Below are 25,666 nucleotides of genomic sequence, written 5' to 3' on the forward strand. Positions count from 1 at the left end.
GCTCTCAAGGTATCAACACCTCCAAGAACAGATTTTATCACACAAAACCCTCTTCCAAGCTTTTCAAAATCACCAATCAAGCTCCAATATTCACATATACACAACCTAAGCCACAATCATCATATCCATACACAACATCTCAATACCCAAACATCATAGAACAATAAATTATACTAGGGTTGAGAATCTTACCACACTCAAGGTCCAAGAGAGTTGGGTCCTATAACATCAAAGAACCCAAAATCTCAACATTTCACCCATGAAACTCGAAAATAAGGGCTGGAATTTCGAAGAGCAAAACGTGGCTTACCTTAAGATTGATTGTATGGGTTTTGTAGAGCTCTCCACGGTGAGCGCGTGGCCGCAAACGGAGCGGCAATCGGAGCTCTAGATCAAAAGTTATGGTGGTTTGAAGATCAAGTGAGAGAAAGAAGTTGAGAGAGTGTTCTTCCCTTCCTCTCCACTATTTCAGCGTGTTTGAGTGTGTTGTGAGGAGAGAGAGTGCTGAAAACTAGGGTTTTGGTTTAGTTTAGTTGGGCAAAGGGCCCATTTTGGGTCCGGTTGGACCGATTTGGCCCGTTCGGTCCAATCTTGGTCCGATTTCTATAAAATTGGTACCGAAATTCTCGTCTCAATCTCCTCTATCATATTAAGCCATAAAAATAATATTTTTGGCTTTTCTAGAATAAATTCTCATTTATGGGTTAATTAGCCATTAATTAACCGGGTCTTACATTCTACCCACCTAATTGGGAATTTTGCCCACAAAATTCAAATTCAATTACCTGAGAATAAGTGCGGATAATTCGTTCGCATCTCCGACTCAAGTTCCCAAGTGTGTTCCTCAACACTGCCTCGACTCCAAGCCACTTTGACCAATGAAACCTCTTTTCCACGCAACCATTTGATACTAGTATCATCAATTCTAACTGGAGCCACTGGAAGCGTCAAATTTTCCCTTAACTGAACCGATTCAGGTTCTAACACATGGCTAGCATCAGGAGTGTACTTCCGAAGCTGCGACACGTGAAACACATCGTGTAGGTTCGAAAGATGAGGTGGTAGAGCCATCCGATATGCCACCGGTCCAATCCTCTCCAGGATCTGAAATGGACCAATGTATCGAGGATTCAACTTCTTTGCTTTAATTGCCCTACCTACTCCTGTGGTGGGAGTAACCTTCAGGAAAACATGATCTCCTTCCTTAAATTCCAAGGGCTTCCGCCTCTGATCGGCATAACTCTTTTGGCGACTCTGCGCCGTGAGCATCCTATCTCGGATTTTCTTGACTTGTTCAGTGGTCTCAGCTATCATTTCCGGCCCCAACAAGCCTTTCTCTCCAGCTTCATACCAACATAGCGGAGATTGACATTTTCTCCCATACAATGCCTCATACGGAGCCATTTCGATGCTCGCATGGTAACTATTATTGTATGCAAACTCCACTAATAGCATATACCGATCCCAACTCGCCGGTTGGTCCAAAACACAAGCTCTCAACATATCCTCTAGTGTTTGGATCGTCTTCTCGGATTGACCATCTGTTTGAGGATGGTAAGCTGTACTCAAGCTTAATCGGGTTCCAAAAGCTTTCTGAAATGCACCCCAGAATCTCGAAGTGAAACGAGGATCTCTATCAGAGATTATAGTAGCAGGTACACCATGAAGTCTCACAATCTCCTTTATGTATAACCGTGCTAGCTCCTCAAGGGTGTAAGTCATCCGAATGGGCAAAAAGTGAGCTGACTTCGTCAGTCGGTCCACAATCACCCAGATAACATCAAAACCAGTCCTAGTCCTTGGCAATCCCGACACAAAGTCCATTGCAATACTTTTCCACTTCCATTGCGGAACCTCTAAAGGTTGCAACATCCCGGAAGGTCTTTGATGTTCAATTTTTACCTTTTGGCAAGTTAAGCACTTTGAAACATATTCCGCCACATCATTCTTCATACCCGGCCACCAAAATATCGCCTTTAAATCATGGTACATCTTAGTACTCCCCGGGTGAATGGAGAATCCGCTTTTGTGTGCCTCCTTTAAGATATCTTGCCTCAAAGTGCCAACATCCGACACAATGACCTACCTTTGAATCTCCATAACCTATCTTTTTCTTCCGACACTCTCCACTGTTTTCCTTGCTCGATAGCCGGTAACACCTTCCATAACGCTTCATCATTTTCATGAGCCTTTAGGAGTTCGGACTTAAAGTCACTCGAGATTTCTAATCGGCTCAAATACAAGGTTCCAGATACTTCTCGAGCACCAATTTTTAGACTCTCGAATCCCTTGAGCAACTTCTCCTCTTGAAGCATCATCCAAGACGCATATAACGACTTCCGACTTAACGCATCCGCCACTACATTCGCCTTTCCCGGATGGTAATTCAACTCAAAGTCGTAGTCCTTCAACAATTCCATCCACCTCCTTTGCCTCATATTAAGCTCTTTCTGATCAAAGAGATATTTCAAGCTCTTGTGATCAGAGAAGACTTGGAACTTAACCCCATAGAGATAATGCCTCCACACCTTCAAGGCAAACACGACCGCAGTGAGTTCCAGATCGTGCGTAGGGTAACTAACTTCATGAGGTCTTAACTGTCGTGAGGCATACGCCACCACATTATGATGCTGCATCAGCACGCACCCTAGACCTTTTAATGAGGCATCACAGTACACCTCAAATGGTTCGTTCGGCTCAGGTAACACTAACACAGGTGCAGTGGTCAACTTTTCCTTCAATGTCTGAAAGCTCTCCTCGCACTCAGGATTCCAAACAAACGGAGTGTCTTTGCGCGTTAACTTTGTCAACGGCAAAGCTAATTGCGAAAAGCCTTTGATGAACCTTCGGTAATAGCTAGCTAAACCCAGAAAACTCCTTATCTCGGTTACTGTGGTTGGTTGCCTCTAATCCATCACAGCTTCCACCTTGGATGGGTCTACGGCTATTCCCTTCTTACTCACCACGTGACCCAAAAACTTCACCTCACTCTTTCAGAACTCACACTTAGACAGTTTCTCATAGAGTTTCTTCTCCTTTAGAATCTGCAACACGGTCCTCAAGTGTTCCGCATGCTCTTCTTCAGTCTTGGAGTAAATTAGTATATCGTCGATGAAGACAACAACAAATTTATATAAAAACGGACGGAACACTCTATTCATGTAATCCATGAATACCGCAGGAGCGTTCGTCAACCCAAAGGACATTACAGTGTACTCGTAATGACCATAACGAGTCCTAAAAGCGGTCTTAGGGATATCCTCACCCCTCACCCTTATCTGGTGATAACCGGATCGCAAATCGATCTTGGAGAAAACCCCAGCTCCTTGTAACTGATCCATGAGATCATCAATCATCGGCAATGGGTACGTATTCTTTATGGTGACCTTGTTCAGCTACCTGTAATCCACACAGAGTCGCATACTTCCATCTTTCTTCTTTACAAGTAACACTGGAGCACCCCATGGGGAAACACTTGGTCGGATAAAGTTCTTACCCAACAATTCCTCTAACTGAGACTTTAGCTCGGCCATCTCTAACGGTGACATTCTATAAGGAGCACTTGAGATTGGTCCCGCCCCAGGCACCAATTCAATAGCAAACTCGACCTCTCGGTTAGGTGAAAATTCCTCAATATCATCGGAAAACACTTCCGGAAACTCACACACTACCGGAATCTGATCCAACCTTTGATCATCACCCGAAACACCCGCGGTTAACAATAGGATACCCTGACATTCGATTCCAGAACAGTTCACCATCATCGAATTCAAGTAATAATTATTTACCACGACCGGCCCTTCTGTATCTTCCGGCATAAAGTACACCGACTTTGTAGAACAATCAAGCAGGACATGGTTCTCAGATAACCAGTCCAATCCCAAGATAAGGTCAAGACCGATCATCGGTAAACAGATTAAATTATGGACAAAATCATGCTTCTTGAACCTAAACGAAACTTTCGGGCATCCTAGCCTAGTTACCATGGCCTCATGGGTAGCATTGTACACTTTTAGGTCATAACCTAAGGTTACGATCTTCAATCCTAACTCATGGGCTTTCTCAAATGCAATAAATGAATGCGATGCTCCCGAATCAAATAAAGCATTTAAAGTTTGACCAGCCATTTCACAGTTACCTCGAATGAGTGTCTCGGATCCCTCTGCACCCACAGCTGAGGTGGTGAACACCCGACCAGTCTGTTGTGCTTTTCCAGCACCTTGCTTTTGCTTCTTCAGACAACTTGCGGCTTTATACCCCGCCTTTCCACAATTGTAGCACAAACCCCATCCGGCCTTGCATGGTACTCTCGGATGGTGACTTCCACACCTAGTATAAGCTTGATCATTCTGAGGCTGCTTCCCAAACCTTTTCCCTTGGGAGTAGTTGTTGTTGGGCCTCCTAAAAGAACCTCCCCTCTTGAAGGGCGGACCTCTAGGTGCAAAGCTCTTTCCTCGGTTCTGTAAAAATGATCCTTTGTGACTTCCTCTCTCAGCGGTTGCCCTCTTCACACACTCTTCAGCAACCCTACACTTGTTCACCAATTCGGAGAAAGTCTTAATCTCCATTGGTCCCACTGAACTGAAAATATCGCTCCGGAGTCCTCCTTCGTACTTAACACACTTCCATTCCTCATATTCCACCGGAGTCCCTTGACACATACGAGAGAATCTGAACAACTCCTCAAACTTGTCAGTATACTCAGATACGGACATAGTACCCTGCTTCAGCTGCAACAATTCAAGCTCCTTGGCTGTCCTGGCAGAAGTCGGAAAGTACTTCTTATAGAACTCCTCTTGAAAGACATCCCAGGTGATATAATCATCACCCTGCTGCAGGAGGCGTCGGATTCCTTGCCACCAATGCGATGCTTCCCCAGTGAGCAAATAGGTAGCGAACTCTACACGCTGCCCTTCAGGTACCACCTGCGCTTGCAGTGCTCGTTCCATGGCCTGAAACCATGTATCGGCCTCAGTCGGGCTAGTAGTTCCCTTGAACTTCGGGGGATTAACCTTTAAAAAGTTCGCCAGTGTCATCGGGCCCTGAACTCCACCTCCATCATTACCATGGTTGTTCATCTGTTGGCCAAGAGCCTCAGCAGTGGCTTGTATAGCAGCAGCCATGTTCTCCAACGTAGTCATAAAGTTCACCGGGTCATTAAGGTTAGTCTCCGGCGCACGAGCATTCGTATGTCCTCTCCCACGGCCTCTACCGCATCAACGATGCGCCATCTGGTTCCTATACACACCAAACAATCGATATTAAGTTGATCAGTCTCAATATCGGAAGTTTAGTGCTTCAAAGTCCCAAATGCATGCTCATGAACGTTTATGCCAATTATATCAAGCAGATATACTAATAGCACATAGCACACATACAGAGAATGCACAGAAGCATAGTCAGTCCATTCCTCAGGCTCTACAGGAACGAACTGCTCTGATACCATAATGTAACACCCTACCATACAGAGTCTTATGCTTAAGTCATAAGTCAGAGATGGCAAGGTATTACGACCTCTAAAACAAAAATTTAGTACGTATAGTAGTATGAATAATTGATTGTAACTAGGAGCCTTTGTAGAAAAAGGGGTAAACAAAAACCGTAACTCGAACGCGCAACACTCCGATCGATAACGTAACGAACAAGGATAAACAAACGCGAGATTATATATATAAAGGAGTATCGGAAACAGGAGTATCAAGACTCAAAATCCAGCTGCGAAGATAACCGGTCCGAGCATAGCAATATATACATATAATAAAATAAGGAAAACCCCAAGGAAAACCCAAAGGGACACAAATACAGAGAACCTATTCTCCAAAAATCTCCTATAAGAGGAGTCATCACAGTTTGTATTATTTAATGGAGATAAAAGTATCTAAACAAGATATATAACCCAAAACAGAGCCCCGAGAATAAGGATCTTCGCTAATCCAGAAGTCTCCAGCATGCCTCAACGAGAAGCCTCGCGTCCTGCATCTGAAAACCACAAAATCCGCATGGATGAGAACCAGAGGTCCCCAGCATGGTAACAGCTTCCACATATATAATACATAATAATAGAGGAAAGCCGAAGGCAATCCTAGAACTTCCTCCAGATAATATCAAAGCTTATAAACGAGCTAAACCATAAGTGGCAACTGACTAAAGATCCTTCAGTCTAACTAATACTTCCCTTTCCAATTCCTTCAGACCTTCCAACCACCAGCAGGAGTATAATATAGCAAACACAGTTATATCAGACAAGAGATTTACAAATAGGAATAGATAAGGCATTTAGACAATTAGCAAGTAATATGCAGTCAAATAGGCAATCTCAAACAATTCATGTAGTATGCTTATGATGCATGCCTGTCCCTAGTGGCTGATGATATCATCTGTCGGTTATAGAGCCAACCCGACAAGTCCTGGTAGCTAACCATTGGACTGTCCCTCTGTCGCGCATCCCCAACTCGAGTTATACTCATCATAAACTTGATCATAATCATGATCCATATCCATCACCCTCACTGGTGAATATTTACGGGGGTGAGCTCATCCGGGCCTTTCACAGTGCCCGGCCACACTTACGACATAGGGTTAACAGAGCTTCAAGTCTCAACCTGGAGCACGTGGTGGCTAGCCACTGCTACTACCCAGGGAAACCCTCATCTCCGATGGTGGAAGTGCAAACATTCACAATTCATTCAACAGCATATATGCATTTATACTTAGCCATAAACATGGCTCCGCCATCACACGGCATAATCCAGCCATCCGGCTCACGGTTAAATCCATAACCAGCCAATTCATTAACAATTATGGCCCTTCGGCCCATGGCATAACAAGCACTTCCACCGCCATTCTCCGCATCTCACATAATCATCTTTGATCCTCAATGATCATCCATTTTCCCTTGCTTCACTCGCAAGTTACCACATTCACTAGCCCCTTCTCTCATTGCTAGGCATATCATAATGATTTAAGACATAAGTGGTGAGATCGGAGGCTTAGAAGTATGAAATTTGGCTTTTAAAACTCAAAAATCAACTTTGGGATGAAAACAGGGCCACGCGTACGCGCACTCCACGCGCACGCGTGGATGGCCTTAAAACTCATCGACGCGCAAGCGTCATACGCGCGAACGCGCGGGTTGAAAATTAGCCAAACGACGCGCAAGCGTCAGCCACACGTACGCGTGGGTGCTCTTGCGCCCCAGGCACAAAACTGGCACAACTCTTGGGAAAATGGCTGGGCATTTGGTGCAGCGCATCGACGCGCCTGCGCAACACCACGCGCACACGTGGATGGTGCTTTCTTGAATAACGGCGCGTACGCGCCAAGTGCGCCTACGCGCGGGGGGTGACTCTGCTAAAATTTTTCTAAGTTAAAAGCTGCAGAATTCACAGACTCAACCCCCAATCTTCCGACGGACATAACTTTCTCATTTTAAATCGTTTTTCACCCGTTCCTCGAACGGCATGGACATCCCGGATCCGATTTCATTTCTAAATAGATTTGGCACAAATTAGAGATCCGTAGTCCAAGTTATGTCCCGTCAAAGTATGCCAAAAAACCATGTTTTCATACAAAACCACAAAGTGCCATTTTCAAAACAAGCCACTTTCAACTCTTTTCAAAATCAATCAAAACATGCCAATTTCATCCCTTTTCTTTGAAATCAATCAAAATAGCCATCCTCAACTCACACATTGACATTTTACCAAAATTCCCAAAACCACCTCCAACCATTTTAACACTTCTCAATCAAATGGCTAAAGGACAAACACAATATCATGTCATACATCCTTCCTCATCCCAATTTCCAATAATACCATTTCCAATCAACCATCATTATACATGATCAACATCATACTCACCATCAACATGGTACCACCCATCAATTCAACCTCAATCATCCATCAAGCATATATCACAACATGCCCTTCTCATATATCACACAATCAAGGCATCAATATTCATAATCACATATATGAACACATCATATATCTCAACCATTCAACAACATCAACAATCCAATGCCTATCTTAGGGCCTCTAGCCTAAGTATTTCCTACCACATTACATATTAGATACGGGAAACCGAAACCATACCTTAGCCGATTTCCCAAGCTCAACCAGAGCACTTCCAAACCACTTGTCCACAAGCTCTCAAGGTATCAACACCTCCAAGAATAAATTTTATCACACAAAACCCTCTTCCAAGCTTTTCAAAATCACCAATCAAGCTTCAATATTCACATATACACAACCTAAGCCACAATCATCATATCCATACACAACATCTCAATACCCAAACATCATAGAACAATAAATTACACTAGGGTTGAGAATCTTACCACACCTAAGGTTCAAGGAGACAAGATTAACCTTCTCCTTCAAGAGAGTTGGGTCCTATAACATCAAAGAACCCAAAATCTCAACATTTCACCCATGAAACTCGAAAACAAGGGCTGGAATTTCGAAGAGCAAAACGTGGCTTACCTTAAGATTGATTGTATGGGTTTTGTAGCGCTCTCCGCGGTGAGCGCGTGGCCATAAACGGAGCGGCAATCGGAGCTCTAGATCAAAAGTTATGGTGGTTTGAAGATCAAGTGAGAGAAAGAAGTTGAGAGAGTGTTCTTCCCTTCCTCTCCACCATTTCAGCGTGTTTGAGTGTGTTGTGAGGAGAGAGAGTGCTGAAAACTAGGGTTTTGGTTTAGTTTAGTTGGGCCAAGGGCCCATTTTGGATCCAGTTGGACCGGTTTGGCCCGTTCGGTCCAATCTTGGTCCGATTTCTATAAAATTGGTACCGAAATTCTCGTCTCAATCTCCTCTATCATATTAAGCCATAAAAATAACATTTTTGACTTTTCTAGAATAAATTCTTATTTATGGGTTAATTAGCCTTTAATTAACCGGGTCTTACAGTGGACACTAAAATTGAGGGAGAAAACTACCCCGAAATGTGCATAAACGAACATGGTGGCAATCTACAGTGAGGCCAACTGACCTCTGCACCTTCGACGGAGTATAACTCGAGCTGTGGAGCTCCAAATGATGCGCTTCCAACGGCATTGGAAAGTAGACATTTAGAGCTTTCCTATAATATATAATAGTATGGGGTGGACAATGCGTTTGAGCCTCCAAAATCTGGCGTTTTTGACCACGTTTGAGGCAAACGTCGCCTCAAACGTTGCACACCAAAGCTAGCGACCCTGTCCTCTTCAAAGGAGCATAACTTGAGTTGTAGATGTCCAATTGAGGTGATTCCAATTGGGTTAGAAAGCTGACATTTAGAGCTTTCCAACCATATATAATAGTCTATAGTGGGCATGAAATTGACAACGTTGACAAGAGGACAAAGTAGCACCCCAAGACTTGATGTGCAACAAGCGTCAACATTTGCATCCAAGTTGGGCCTCAAACTTGGACTCAAACGCCAATGACAGCAAAATACCGTTCTGCATAATTTCATCAACCCAACGTTTGAGTTAAAGTTTGCCTCAAACTTTGACTCAAACTTAAAGGCTCCAAAGTCCAAATTGCAAACGGATTTTTTCCCAAGTCCAAGAGCAACCATCCGGATCCATCTTCAACCCAATTCCACTCCAAAGCAAGCAAAGCCCACATGACTCAAAGGCACACAGAGAAGTTAGATTAGAAATTTTATTTTGTAAAATATTATTTTTATTTTTCATTTTCATTTTGTAAAAGCCTATATAAAGGCATTAGTTTCATTTCACTAGGGGGCTGGCTCCACTAGGGAGCACTAGGATTAGAGAGCTCTCTCTTTTAGTTTTTTCTTTTTGTTTTGAATCTTGGGTTGAGAATTGAAGAAATTCTGTTTCAATCTCACCTCGAGAATTCTCTCTGTTTGCTTGTCTGCATAATTTCAGTGAATTGTGATTTGAATCAAAGCTCTCTTTACTGCTTTCATCTCTATTTCTTCTTCAATCTGTTTGCTGTTAGATCAAGGAAGGGATTGAGATCTAGACTTGTTTTCTAGTCTCATTGAGCTCCTGAGATCTTCAACCTCTCATTTAGATTTTGCAATTGAGCCAAGCTGCTTTTTGTTTTGATTTTTCAAGTGATTTTCCAAATCTGTTTGAATCTGCTGCATCTTTTACTTCTCTGTTTGATTGCTATTTACACTTCCTTGTTAGCTTTCTTTAATTTCTCTGCACCCAATTTCCTTTACATTTGATGCAATTTACATTTCTTACTCTTTAAGATTCTGTCAATTTACTTTTCTTGCTCTTTAAGCTTATGCCAATTTAAGTTTCCTACCTATTTATATTCTGTCATTTATAATTCTTAGCAATTTACTTTCTGTTGGTTACTTTCCACCCAATTCACCAATGTTAGCTTGACTAAACGAATCACCCACTAAAATTGCTTGATCCATCAATCCTCGTGGGATCGACCTCACTCTAACTGAGTTTTACTACTTGATGCGACCCGATATACTTGCCGGTGAGTTTGGGTGTTTGAAAATCTGTTTTTCCAAATTTTCCCATCAGTATCCCTCTATTTTTACAATTCACATCTTTATATATTAGATTTTTTTACATTATTTAAATTTGATATTTTTTTCTATTTTTACGTTTTTAATAATTTTTTGTCTTAATATTTTGTTCTCATCAATTTCTATATTTTATTTTAGGTTAACTTTGTGGTTCAAATATAATCATTTATGTTATTATTGAATGTTATGAAATTGACCTGATATTAACAATAAATAATTCGAAAAAGGTATTTTTTGGAAAAATTCTCCTAAATTTAAATTGTTACGTTAAACAGATGACGATAAATATTTTTGTAAAAAATCTCTTATAAAAGAAACTTATAGAAATGTTATGTTATATGATATAATTTGATTATATACTTTTTTATCTTCAATCTAAATTATTTGAATTGGCATACCATTTATTTTTAAATTTAATTAAATATCTAAATATCTTATAATTTAATATAATTTAATTTATATAAACACATGACTTTTAATATTTATGTAATAAATTTTAGAGATATTTTTGCAAGTTATAATTTTTTATCTGTATATTTAACTTTTAATAATATTTTTTATTTATTAATATATTATTTCTATTATTTGAGTATCAATAATGCATTAGAAATTTTTCATTGTATAAGTTACTTCGAGAAAAAAATTATAAAATTCGATTTATAAAAATTTAAACTCGAGTATTTATTATAATTAAGCTCAAATTTTAATTTATTTTTTATATTATATAAATATTAAATTTTTTGATTAAACACTTATTTGTTTCTGATAGGATATTATATATAATTTTTATATTGACAATTAAATTTCAACTGCTACAAAAAAATAATATATTTTAGGTAATTATACAGTTTTTGTTATTTTAAAAATTATTATATATTTTTAAAATTATTTAATTATGTTTATTCTTTTAAAAGGATTACTATTATTAGAGAACAACAAATATTTATAATAGTTTAAAATTAAAAAAATATAAAATATAAAATATTAATATTCTAAATTTTCAAAGTATAAATCTTAAAATAAATATATATGATTATGATTAATGGTTATAATTGGAGTTTTTATTTTATTTTATTTTTTTCAGAACATATTTGCCTTATTTAAGTTTTATTTTTGTATTGATTGCCTTTTTTTTTATAAAATATCAATTAAAATTTATACCTTGAATAAAATAGTTACGCGTCTAAAAAAATAAACAAAAAAATATTTTTAATTTTAGTAAAAATTTATGTCGCTTTAGCTTTTTTTTTCTATATCACATCTTATATTTTTACTATATTTATAAGAGAGTTTTTATTCAAATTAAGAAAATTTTATTTTTAGTTATTTTTTTCTTTTAGTTTTAAATATTATTTACTAATATAATAAAAAATTAAAAATAACAATAATTACTCACATAATTAAAATAGATATCCTAATATATACATGATCCGATCCTATGTATACCAAGAATTATTATATATAATAAATAATTATCTATTTTTTATAATTACTATTTATAAAATTTATTACATAATTTTCTCATCTTAATATCAATATTTAATGAATATAAGATACAAAATATTATTTATATTATTTAACATACAAAACAAATATCTTAAGTCATCATGTAGAACAAGAAGTATAATAGTGCAAATACTTACTTACTTATTTATGCTATTTATTTATTCTATTATATAAATATTGAGTTTCTGCACTTAATGATGGAGCTGACATAGTATGTCCCAGAAAGTGTTTCTCAATTTAATTATTTTAACTCATTAAATATAATTTATTACAATGACTTAATTATATTAACTAATTGATTTGATTGGATATTTAAATATTAATATAATTTATTAAAATTTATATTGCTTAATTAATTGGACTACGTTAATTGTAATTCATTATATCAGTGAATTAGTTTTTTCATTTATGAAATCTAAAATTAAATAAATAATTTATTATTTATTCTAGTTAAATTCATTAAATTGGATGACACATAACAATGCACACGGCGACAGAGCAGACACGACAACAGTAGTGACTGGACAAGTGGAATAACGGCGACGAGATGGAAGTTGCATATTCTTCTCTATTGCATTCGAAAGCAAGTCAAGCAATATTCTACTCTCCTGGGGTTTTGGGAGTGAGATCATAGAATTGAGGGCAAAAAAAGTTAGGTGGCTATTTGGTTTTTCAAGACTTTTTTTTTTTAGATTTCTAAATATCTAAAAGAGCACCGTGTTAAAGATTATATATCCTTCATTTCTTTCCTTTTTTTTAAATGTAGATGAATATAAAATATATTAGAAATTGTCTACGAGAAAATTAAATTAAGTTAGACAAATATATTATTATTATTATTATTATTGAATAAATTAAAAAAATTAATTAAAAACATCATTATTCTTGAATTTAACTCTATCTATTATACAAAATCTCTATTTATATGATTTATTTCTCATTATATCTAGATTATATCTTATTAATAATTATAGATAAAAAATTTTTATTAATTGCATTTTAAGTTTTCAATTATATGTCAGAACTATTTTTTTTATCTAAAGTTAATGTAAAATATAAAAAAAATTTCACATCAAGTTATCTAGACTCTAGAGTCATTAATAATTTTTTTGACCAATAAGATGTCATTAATAATCTTCTCTAAAAGTTTAAGCTGCATAAATATAATTAGATAATTTTAATAAGAATAATATTACGTATTTAAATTTATCTATTCTATTATATAAAAATTAAATTTTTGTACTTAATGATGTACCTGACGTAGCATGCTTCTGAGAATATTTTTCGATTTATTTCTTTTAACTCATTAACTATAACTTATTACGATAAATTAATTATATCAACTAATTAATTTGATTAAATATTTAAATATTATATAATTTATTGTAATTTATATCAATTTGATTTGGTAGTATTTTTTAATTTATTTATTTTAATATTCTGTTAGTATTTTTAATTTATTTTTTTAAATTTATTAACCCAAATTTATTGTGTGTACTAATTAATTAATTTAATTAATTTATTAGCCATTAAAATAATAAATCTATGAATAAAATAGGCAACTGAGATACTTTCAACTAATAATTAAATCAAATCAAATCGAATAATATATATTGAGCTAAATTCAAATCATGTGAATTATGGACCAAATTAAAATAAAATAATTTCTTACTTATTCAATACACTTTTTGTATTTACAAATAAATTATTGTCTACTTCAATATATGAAATTTTTATGAATTTTTTATTGTGCAATTCACTTTAACACAAATAAATTAATTTATAAAAATTTAAACTTGAACACTTGCTATGATTAAACTCAAAATTTAATTTATTTTGTCATATTATTATATAAATATTAAATTCTTCGATTAAACACTTAATTTATTCTGTTTTTTCGAAGTATAAATCTTGAAGTAAATATATGTAATTATAATTAATAATCATAATTAAAAGTCTTTATTTTATTTCAATTTGTTCAGGACATGTTAATCTTAAATTTTATTCCTTTATTAATTAGTATTACATTTAATTATCATTAATTTATATAAATCAAAATATATAACTTAAAAAGATAGATAGGTGTCTAAAAAATGAAAAAAAAATATTTTTTTGTTAGTAAAAAATTTATGACGCTTTAGTTTTTTTTTTTTTTTTTGGTATCATATCTTACATTTTTACCATAAGTTAGAGGTAAATTATTAAATATAAATTAGATTTATTACTTATTACCCTACTTCGAATTCATTAAATTCGATTTAAATGGAAACAACTAGGTAACGTTATTGAGTTTAGGGGATTCAGGTGATTTTAGGGTGACTTTGGTTTATCAACGTAAATTAGCCTAATATGTGATATTAGTTTTTGTTATATATATAAAAAAAAAGTGACATATTTATGCATTGTTTAGATTAGAAGAATTTGTAGAGAAATAACATGCTGGGAAAGAAAATGGATGGAAAAATCAATTTTTTATTATTTGGTTCAACAAAGAAATTGAATGAAAAACATAAAAGTGTATATGAAGCTCACGTAAATTTTTTCTCTTCAAAGTTGCGAAGAAAACTGATTCAAAAGTGCAAACATGGATAAAAATACAGAGTTACCATTTGAAATATAATTTATATATAATATATAAAAACATTAATATAATTTTTCTCTTTTATAATTTTTTCTCTTCTTACTTTTCCTTCCATTCAAGCAAAAGAAAAATTTTCCTCTATTTTCTTTTCATTCATTTTTTTTCATCTAAACAGCACACACAAAAAATATACTTTTCATTCCATTTTCTTTCCTCTTATTTTTTATCTTATATCCAAACAATAGTTTAGTGTTTATCCATTTATCTTTTATTAATACTGCTATAACAATGATACATGTAACTTTATAAAAATGATATAACCTAAACTTTGACTATCTAAGAATTTATTGAGTGGCTAGAATAGCTCCACGTCACGAACCAATGAATGCTAGCAATAAGGATGATCACAAAAACAGCCGAAACGGGTATTTGCAGGAATTACTTGCGTTTTGGAGCTAGATGGGGACCCCTGAAATCCTCACGACCTGCCATGAGAAAATGAATGGGGACTAGGAGTGGCAAACGGGTCGAAATTTATCGAGCTGGTCGTATAACCCACCAAAAAATGCGGGTTGGGCTGGAAATTTATGGTCACCAAACTTAAAAATCCCGCATACCCTGCACCGCCTAATCCACGGGATTTAGCGGGGCGGGACAGGTTTTCCCGCTGAGCCAAGCTTTTATTTTAGTAGAGCCATTTTTTTACAAATTTCTATGATGTTATTGATCTACAAAATGATGAAGACGATAATTGAAGAAGTTTTAAGTTATATTTTGGATAATATTTGTTTTGCTTTGGACAATGTTGGTTTTATTATTTTATTTCAAAAAAATATTTATAATTATATTTATTACACCTTTATAATTATAAAGATGTTAATGTATATGAATTTAAAAATTATAATTTTTTTATACTTTTAGAAATTATAAATTTATTAAAATTGTTGGGAAATTATATATATTGTTTAATATTTAATGGCTTATAAAAAAAAAGGAGATCCCACCAGCCTACCATTAGGCGGGCGGAGGAAAAATTTAGAACCGTCTTACTAGGCAGGGCGGGCTTTTGGCGAGACAGGGCGGACTTTCCCGGTTGCCACTCCTAATAGGGGAACAGACATAAGTATCCGCCCCACGAAACTTAATAAATATACGCGAATAAAAATTATTAATTTATCCTAATTTATATATACGTAAATCCATTTCTTGAATTTAGTAATCCTAAATTCTGCCTTCAATTTGAATTTTTTCTTTTTCTTCCAGATTCATTCTCAGCCTTGATCCTCTCTCTCTCTAACTCACTTTCTCTACCTCTCATCAAATCCGTCACTATGTCGCTTAGTATCGTCCTAAAAAATTATGTTATGTTATTATGTTGGATTATTTTTTTATGTTTTCTCCTTTTGAAATGTTATTTTTCATAACGAATATGTTATAAATTGTGTTGAATTATATTGAATTGATTATTTTATGATTTATTATATTATGTATTTTTGTGTTAATTTTTTAAAAATTTTTTAAAGAATATTCGTAGATACCCGAAGAGATCTACGTTCTCTAAGGGGTAATTAAACAGGAACTTGTAATGACGGAGAAAGAACGGGGATATTTTTTTTAAATAGGAATGAGGGATGGAAAGTGGGTTTCTCACACTCTCCTGAGTCCTTATTACCATATTAATTTATTTTTTAATAGAATAAATTATATATTGAATAACAAAAGTTGCTATCGGTTTCTTTTCACACTAACTAATACTCAAAGATGGTGTTTCGATACACCATATTACCAAAAAATATTAATCGATCTAATAACTTTTGTAATGACATAAGTTTATGAATTTGAAAATTTAAAAATTATTTCATAAAATGTGAAGTTTTAACAAGTAATAATGTTGATCATATTATTTTGATTTCAAGAATGAATACGATAGCAATAAATAAAATTGTCCCAAGTAAATTTCAACAAAGACAAAAATTCATAAGTATTTTTATTAATGAAAAATTAATTTATTTTAAAGACAAATACAATTTTTTTCTATGGATTTCCTAACTTGGCAAGTCGAGAATCAATTCACCACATATTGATGCTTTATTTATTAAGGGTATGTCGCTAACTAATGGATTGTGATACACACAAGGCGAGATTCAAACTCCAAATACTTGCTTAAGCGGACAAATGAGATGACCATTTAATAAATTTAAATTGATTAAAATAAATATTAATTATATTTTTTAAGTTGTAAAATATTTATAATAATAATTACTATGTATATTTTTATTTAAATTTAATAAAAAAATTTATATAATTTTATGTATTAATTCGTATAGGACACGGAAACATACATTAATATATATAAAAAAAAGAAACTACCAATAGTTGTCCTATTTATTGATATTCTTAAGTTGAGTGATGTGAAAAAGAACTACTAATCAAAGTTGATCACTCTCTCGTGTTAATTGTCTATTTTTACAATTTGCATGTGTCGTTATTAGTAAATTTGGGTAATACGAATAATTTTGTCCAATTATATACCTCATGTATATATACTTTTAATATTAGAAAATCATAGTATGTATTAAAAATGCATTAAAAAATTGACCATATATTTTCAAAAATAAAATCACTAATTTAAAAGTTTTTTTCACATTATTTTTTAATTGAACAAGTTAAAGATTAATCTGTCACAAATTTAATTTTCATTTAAAGATTTGTTATAGGTCAATAAATTGCTCTCTATATAAAATATAATTTAAATTTTTGACACTTACTTAAGCGGACGACTGAGTTATCATTTGGACAAACTCGAATTGGTTAATTTAAAAGTTAATGCAACACCAAAATAATAACAAACTAAAGGGAATGTTAACTCTTTTAGAGAAATCACTTTTTTTTTGTAAAAAAACATTTGTCGTAATATAGAGTAAATTTTTTTAAAAAAAAATTCAAATATAAGATTAGCCTCTTAAAAACCCTTAAAATCATGCATTAAAAATATACATTAACATTCATTGATTGTAATTTAATTTTCTCCAAATTTAATTTACCAACCAAAAATTTAGATATTATTCATTAAACAAGTAGTCAAATATTGTCAAAGTTAATTATTATGGATTTATGATGTGTATCTCTTCATTTTTTTATCTTCTCAAAATCAAATAATTCTATTTTAAATTAAAATCTAAAAATAAAAATAGTCAAAATTACTCATTATAGTTTTCAAACTATCAATAAATATTAATTTTACAATTCACCATGTTTTAAATTGTACTTTTATGAATATAATTATTCATGTCTATTTTTTTATCTATCCATCATTATAATTATATATATATATATATATATATATATATATATATATATATATATATCATTTTTTTAATGTTTTAAATTTGTTGTAATAGAGTCAATTTCTTTTAAATTCAAATATAAGATTAGTCTCTTAAAACATCTTGAAATAATACATTCAAAATATGCATCAACTCTCATTGATTGTAATTTAATTTTTTCCAAATTTAATTTACTAATCAAAAATTAAGATATTATTCATCAAACAAGTAGTCAAATATTATCAAAATTAATTATTATGATGTCTATTTCGTCATTTTTTATTTTCTCAAAGTCAAATAGTCAAAATTACTCATTATAGCTAGTTTTCAAATTATCAATAGATATTAATTTTATAATTTACCATATTTTATATTATATCGTTATAGATATAATTATTCATATATATCTTTATATATATATATATATATATATATATATATATATATATATATATATATATTCATCCACAATAAAGAGAGGGAGATAATAATTATCCAAACATCAACTCAAAATTACTCATTATAGCTAATTTTTAAATCAATCGATATTAATTTTATAATTTACTATATTTTAGATTATATCGATATAATCATTTATGTTTATCTTTTTATATATCCACCATGATATATATATCATCCACAATAAAGAGAAAGAGAGAGATAATAATTATCCAAATATCAACAACTTTTTGTGCTAAAAGTATGTTTATGTATAGTTGTCAGAACCAAACCATAATTGAATTAGTTAAACTACTGATTTATTGGTTCAAACGATAAATTACTAGTTAAATCGATAAAATTAGTCCTACATAAATAAAAATATAAAATAATCAATAAACAAATATTAAATTTAAATTAATATAAAATACATGACAACAATCAATCATCAATTTTTAAAAATACTCGATAGAAAAATTTCAATTAGCATTAAACCTACATTAAAACAATTAAATAAGAACAACAATCAAATACTAACTCTACATTAAAACAATATCAATCAAGTATTAAACCTACATTAAAACAGCAATCATCAAATATTAAAATAGCAACAATCAAGGACAATAATCAAATATTCTATTCGCATTCCAATTAGCATCAAATTTATATTTTAAACTTACATGAAAACAAAAGTAATAATTTATACACAAATTCCAATTGCTTTTAAATTTGCTATCAAGTGTCATTATATATAAATACAAATTCTAATTAACATCAATTTATCTATTCTATATTATATTAAAAAGAGTAAATTACTATTATACCCATGAAAGTTGAACATACTGACATATCTACCAATAGAAGACGAAAATTACCATTTGTACCCATAAAAATGGCTTTTGCAAGCAAAATTATTCAAATCCTAAAAAATGAAATAAAATTTCTAAATCACCCTTCTCTCCACTACTACTACCATCGTCTCCCCCTCCCCCCCCCCTCTCTCTCTCTCAATGTTCTCATCGACCCAATTCCAACATCAACCATATCGCCGCTCAGTACCACCACCTCGCCCTCCTCCTCAACCGTCACCCTAACCCCTTCGTCGCACACTCCCCATCGGTGTCAGTTGTGACTCAACAGCACCAGCACCACCATCACTAGCATAATCATCTAACGCAAGCTCAGCCTCTGTCTATGACGAAGAAAAACCCTAACGGAATTCATAGAGTGTGTGAAGAGGCTTCTGCATTACGCATCTTTGCTTTCACTATTCGACGATTCGGATCAGGTTCTAGAGAATCGGATTGAATTTTCTCTACACACACTCAAAGGCTATGAATTTTTCAAGGGTTCATCAAAAAATGGTATCTGGGACCACCCAGTTGAATCCTTCTTCAATTCTATTCAGGTTGTAAAGGAATTGCTATCCCCTTTGTAAGACCCAAAACCTTTGAAAAGTCTTTTTATGAGCAAGTCTCAAATCATATAGTTATTTATAGTCTTAATTTCAGGAGTTATCTTATTAAAGATAATTAAGGCAAGTTTTGATTTATTGAATTTGAGATAAGTTATGATTATTATCTAATTTTATAATTATTGGATTATTTTCTATGTTTAAAGTATACAGTTGATAGTTATGAAATAATAAGAATTTTATATGATTTGGACTAAGTAATTAATATTTTAAATAGTAATACTGCTACTTTGAAAAATAAAGAAATTAAGTATATTGTTTCTAATTTTTGGATTTGAGCATCTCTTTGAAAATAATTTGTAAAATTGAGGAGCAAATAGTATTTTTCTATATATAATTAGTGTTGGATTTAATTTGGGTTCAATTACTATATTATCCCTACTTGTTTTTGAAATGACCTAAACTACCCCTAGCTCAACACTAACCCTAAGTTTGAAAAAGGAAACCCTAATCCTATACCCAGCAGCCGCCACCCTTTTTCTTCCCTCAGCAAACCTGCAATATGCATGTTTTCTCCCTTTTTCTTCCAAATCCATATGATGTAAGAATAGAGAATAAGAGAGGCAGATAGCTATGGTAGAAGAGGAGATAAGCCATGCTGCCGCCGCCACCGCCATCGTCCTCACTGCGCCTCACCGCGAGCCGCACTTCACAGTCGCTGCCGTCGCTAACAAAGGGAGAGGGAGACTGAGTCGCGGTGGAGGAGAGAAGGAGGGAGTGCGCCGTTGTTCAAGCCTTGAGGGCTGTCACGCAAGGGAAGAGAGAAGAGAGTGTGCCGCCGCACCACCGACCAACCCGCCGTGCCTTGCCGGCAGATTGCCACGCGTGAGGAGCCCTACTGTCGCCGCCATTATCGTCTCGTCCCTGGAGACATAGTCACGCCCCTGTCACCGTGAGGAAGAAGGGGAGGAGAAGGAAAGGACTGTGCTGGCGTCGCGCCTCATCGCCGCGCCGAGGGTCCTTTTCTTGCTGGATCTACTGCCATCAAATATAAAGAGAGGAGGAAATGGCGTCATGAGTTGGGGCTGGTCCTTTTGCTGCCGTTCACCGCTGCTGATGTCCGTCGTCGTTGCTGGTGATGGTAAGTTGAACCGCAATAAGAGGAGGGTTCAGACCGCCACAGGTGTCGCTGCTAGAGAAGAAAGATGTGCCTTTGTATTTCTGACCGCCGGGAGTAGTTCTTTCACTTCTGGGACCACCGCCAGAACTTTGGGCTGAGCCTCTGTCATCGGAGAACCTCGCTGCCGTCGCCGGAGAACTCTTCTGGTAAGGGTTTTAATTGAGGTTTCTGCCTTTTTGGATTTCGAGAAGGTTTTAATGCTGTGTGGTTTTTATAGTTGATCCACCGGAGCTTCTGGCCACCGCCAAAGCTGTTGCCGGGCTGGTTCAAAATTGCAGCTGTTTCGTGTTGTTATTCTGGTAAGAAATTATGTTTCAAAAATCCTATGTTAGTGTCCCGTACGTGTATTAAAGCCTTTACGATATTAATGTTCCTAGAGTTTAGTAACTGAGGTTGCTTGTTGTAATTTAGAGCTATTTATGCTGCTGCAAAAATGTGTGGGGGCATTTGGATTATGGAATTTTGCGTTTTGAGGTAGGGGCGCTTTCCAAAAACTATATTTTTATATATTGGAATTATTATATATGGATACTGCTGTGAGAGAATGTGTATTTGGTGATTGTATCGGCCTTATGATTGGTTTGATTTATCTCGATTGATTATGAACGTTTGTTGGTTGGATTGTTGTGTGGTTTTGTGAAACGAATTGCTTTTGAAGTTGATTCTTTTAAAGCTTTGAAATCGAGTTTAATCTGTTGGGAATTGATTTGAGTTGAGTTGATTTTCTTGAGAATGTGAAAAATAGAATACACTCTTGAATTCAGCCTAGTTTGCTTTAAATAATCTGGTTTGATAAATGATTGTTGATGAACCGTTTCTTTAAAGCTTTAGAAATGAGTTTATTCGGCTGATAATGACTTGATTTTGAAACGGTTTTCTTGAAATATGGAATTGAGATGACTGTTGGATTTTGGCTTGCCTTGGACTGATTTTTGGATTTTGGGCTATTGAAAAGGATTGTGAAACGGTTTAGGTTGGACCCGAACAGGGTGGCAAAGTCCAAGTTTTAAGGGAGATGCTGCCAAAATTTCTATAACATCCGAGTCTTTGTTGAATGTTGTTTGGAAAAATGATGAGTTAAAGACTTCTACTATTTTATTTGAATTATCAAGAAAAGGATGATTCATGCTTTCGAAGTGAATTATTAAAGAGGAAATTGTGATTTAGTCTTACTTCTTAAGAAAGGCATTGTATCTCTTTCAGGAGAAAGTTATTTAGATGAAACTTATGTTTTAAAGCTATTTTAAATTTTACAAGGGCAATGCCTTTGAATTTGACTTGAGGGTTTCAATTAGAGGAGTTTCAATGACTTTGAAAGAACTTGAATGTCTCTTGACATGTTTCATTTTAAAATGTTTTGAGAAAGGTTTCAAGTACTCTTTGAATTCTGAATTCTTGCAAGACTAAAACAATTTTGAACAGTTGAAACGTTCTAGAATTTATCATGGGGGTTGAAGTTAGTTTTGCCTAAGTAAAGGAAATGGCTTTGAAAGAAGTAATTGATTACGTGACTCGGTTTGGCTTAGATCCTATTTTATTACTCAAATCTAGAAGCCAAGGTTTTTAATGATTTTAGGTGAATTTGGCAAAATGAGTTATGTTATTCTCCCCTAAAGGCTTGGGACTCTGCCGAGAAACTATTATAAAATCCCATTATGGGATGGGTGATTTTGAATGTTCCCAAAATGAATCTTTAACTTTCCATGGTTTTGAAAGTTTTGGAAAGAGGATGCCGAGAGCGGCTTTGTTTTAAAAAGTGAACTCACTTTGAGTAAATTTGGCTTATGAGCCCGAGATGATTTGAGAAATTAGATCTTTAAAGCCAAGGCTGAAAAGAGTTAAAACTTGATTTCAAAGTGAAATAAATTGAGAAAAAGTGATTTATGGCTTAAATGCCGATTTTATGAATTTAATGATGTTGAATGGTGGAAGTGCTGTTTTGTTATGGGCCTGAATGGATGTGTATGATTATAAATATTGGCTAGTTCTGGATTGAACCGTGAGCCGGAATGGCTGTGTATGATATGAATATTGGCTGGTTCTGGACTGAACCATGAGCCAGATGGCTGAGATGGATGTTGATCCATGGATGAGAATGAATGCATGTAAATGATGAATTATTGATAATTGTGATTTGCACTTCCACTATCAGAGGCACGAGTTCCTTGGGAGAAAGTAGTGGCTAGCCACCACGTGCTCTAGGTGGAGACTCGAGACTCTGCTGACCCTATGTCGTAAGTGTAGCCGGGCACTGTGAAAGTCCCGGATGAGCTCGCCCCCGTAAATATTCACCAGTGAGGGTGATGGATATGGATCATGATTATGATCAAGTTTATGATGAGTGTAACTCGAGTTGGGGATGCACGATAGAGGGACAGTCCAATGGTTAGCTACCAGGACTTGTCGGGTTGGCTCTATAATCGACAGATGATATCATCAGCCACTAGGAACAGGCATGTGACATTGTTTGGGTGTGCATATTGTACTTGGTTTGCCTTTGTGACTATTTGTGATTAACTGCTAATTGTTCTACTTGCTGTAACTGTTTGTTTGTGCTTGAACTTCCTATCTGTGTTTGCATCTGGGACTCTGTTGGATTGTGGATTGGTTGTTGTTGGATTGTTTGGGCCTAGGGCCGTGGTTGAATTGAGATGGACCGATGGTTGGTTTCAATTTGGTGTTTCTGGTTTGGAAAAATATGAAAGGCTATTTTGGTTCAGTATAGATAAACCTTTTGAAAGGCTTTTGAGTTTTTGAGAATTGAATGGTTCCTCTTTTAGAAAAGATTTCTGACTTTACTTTTATTGTAAACCATTATTTTTGAAAAGAGGCATAAGACGGTTGTTAAATCACTGGTACGGTTTATCTTCACGTATCCTATTACAGTAATTCCCAAAAAACCCTCTACTGAGAACCCTTTCGAGGATGATGTTCTCACCCCCCTACATTTTTCCTTTTCAGGATATGGGCGCAGAAGTTACGAAAAGTTTATTTAGTTGTTGTTGAGATGCTCTGTATTGTTTTAGTTATGGTTTATTGCACCCTTGCCTTTATCTTGATATATTCTTTAAGAGGGATAGGGATTGTATTGGTTAATAATAATAATAATAATAATAATAATAATAATAATAATAATAATAATAATAATAATAATAATAATAATAATAATAATAATAATAATAAAAAAAAAAAAAAAAAAAAAAAAAAAAAAAAAAAAAAAAAAAAAAAAAAAAAAAAAAAAAAAAAAAAAAAAAAAAAAAAAAAAATAATAAAATAATAAAATAAAATAATAATAATAATAATAATAATAATAATAATAATAATAATAAAATAATAATAATAATAATAATAATAATAATAATAATAATAATAATAATAATAATAATAATAATAATATAATAATAATAATAATAATAATAATAATAATAATAATAATAATAATAATAATAATAATAATAATAATAATAATAATAATAAATAATAATAATAATAAAATAATAATAATAATAATAATAATAATAATAATAATAAATAATAATAATAATAATAATAATAATAATAATAATAATAATAATAATAATAATAAAAAAAAAAAAAAAAAAAAAAAAAAAAAAAAAAAAAAAAAAAAAAAAAAAAAAAAAAAAAAAAAAAAAATAATAATAATAATAATAATAATAATAATAATAATAATAATAATAATAATAATAATAATAATAATAATAATAATAATAATAATAATAATAATAATAAAAAAAAAAAAAAAAAATAAAATAATAATAATAATAATAATAATAATAATAATAATAATATATGTATATTATGGATGTACTCTTTATGAGTTTTTGTAAGTTGTATGGTATCTATGGATGTACGTTGTCGAACGAAAGTATTTTGGGAGCGGTATTGCGGTTTAAAGTTTTAAATAGGCTCATATTTTAGTATTGAATAATATAAGTGTCGTCGTAATGTCTGAGCTATCAGAGTCGCGCAGCCGGAAGCGTGAGCTTTGGTAGTTAGGGTGTTACACCCTTTGAAAGTGGGTATTCAAAAAGCTGCAAAGGATCTTAAGCACTGCTTCCTGTCAGGGCACAAGAATAAGGGGACGAAAGGTATTTGTTTGATAGTCCAGGTGAAGCAAGGTGGTAAATTTCATATCTGCGATGTAAAGAAGAAGAGAGGGTTGTCAATGAAGGTTCTCTTGAAGGCTTTCTTGGGTATTTTCCCACAGAACTTAGTGAGTGATAATGAAAATGTGAATGTGAATGGTGATGAGGTGGATAAGAAAGGTGATGGATTTTTTTTCTTGTACCAATTGCTTGAAGTTTGTAGTGAGTTAGTTTTTACTGGTTAATAGTTTCCTTCAATCTCTCCCAACTCCTTTCAAAGTTGGTATGGGAGGAGGCAACGCGGTTAGAGTTTCCGAAGAGGTGGATGGCGAGGAAGAAGTAGAGCCTGCGGTTGAGATCGGAGTCAAAGAGGTGGAGGGAGGAAGAAAGGTGGTGATGGCGGTGGTGATGATGGTAATGGTAGCAGTGATGGTATTAGTTGGGGATGAGAGTGGTGGTAGAGTTTGGGATTGGGGGAGCTGAGAACATTGAGAGATCAGAGAGAGAAAAGGGAGAGAGATGATGGTGGTAGTGGTGGAGAGAAGGGTAGTTTGGTAATTGTAATTATTTTTTTAGGGATTTGGATAATTTTGGTTGCGAAAGCCATTT

This window comes from Arachis hypogaea, chromosome 14 (assembly GCF_003086295.3).
Source record: "Arachis hypogaea cultivar Tifrunner chromosome 14, arahy.Tifrunner.gnm2.J5K5, whole genome shotgun sequence".
NCBI classification, from domain to species: domain Eukaryota; kingdom Viridiplantae; phylum Streptophyta; class Magnoliopsida; order Fabales; family Fabaceae; genus Arachis; species Arachis hypogaea.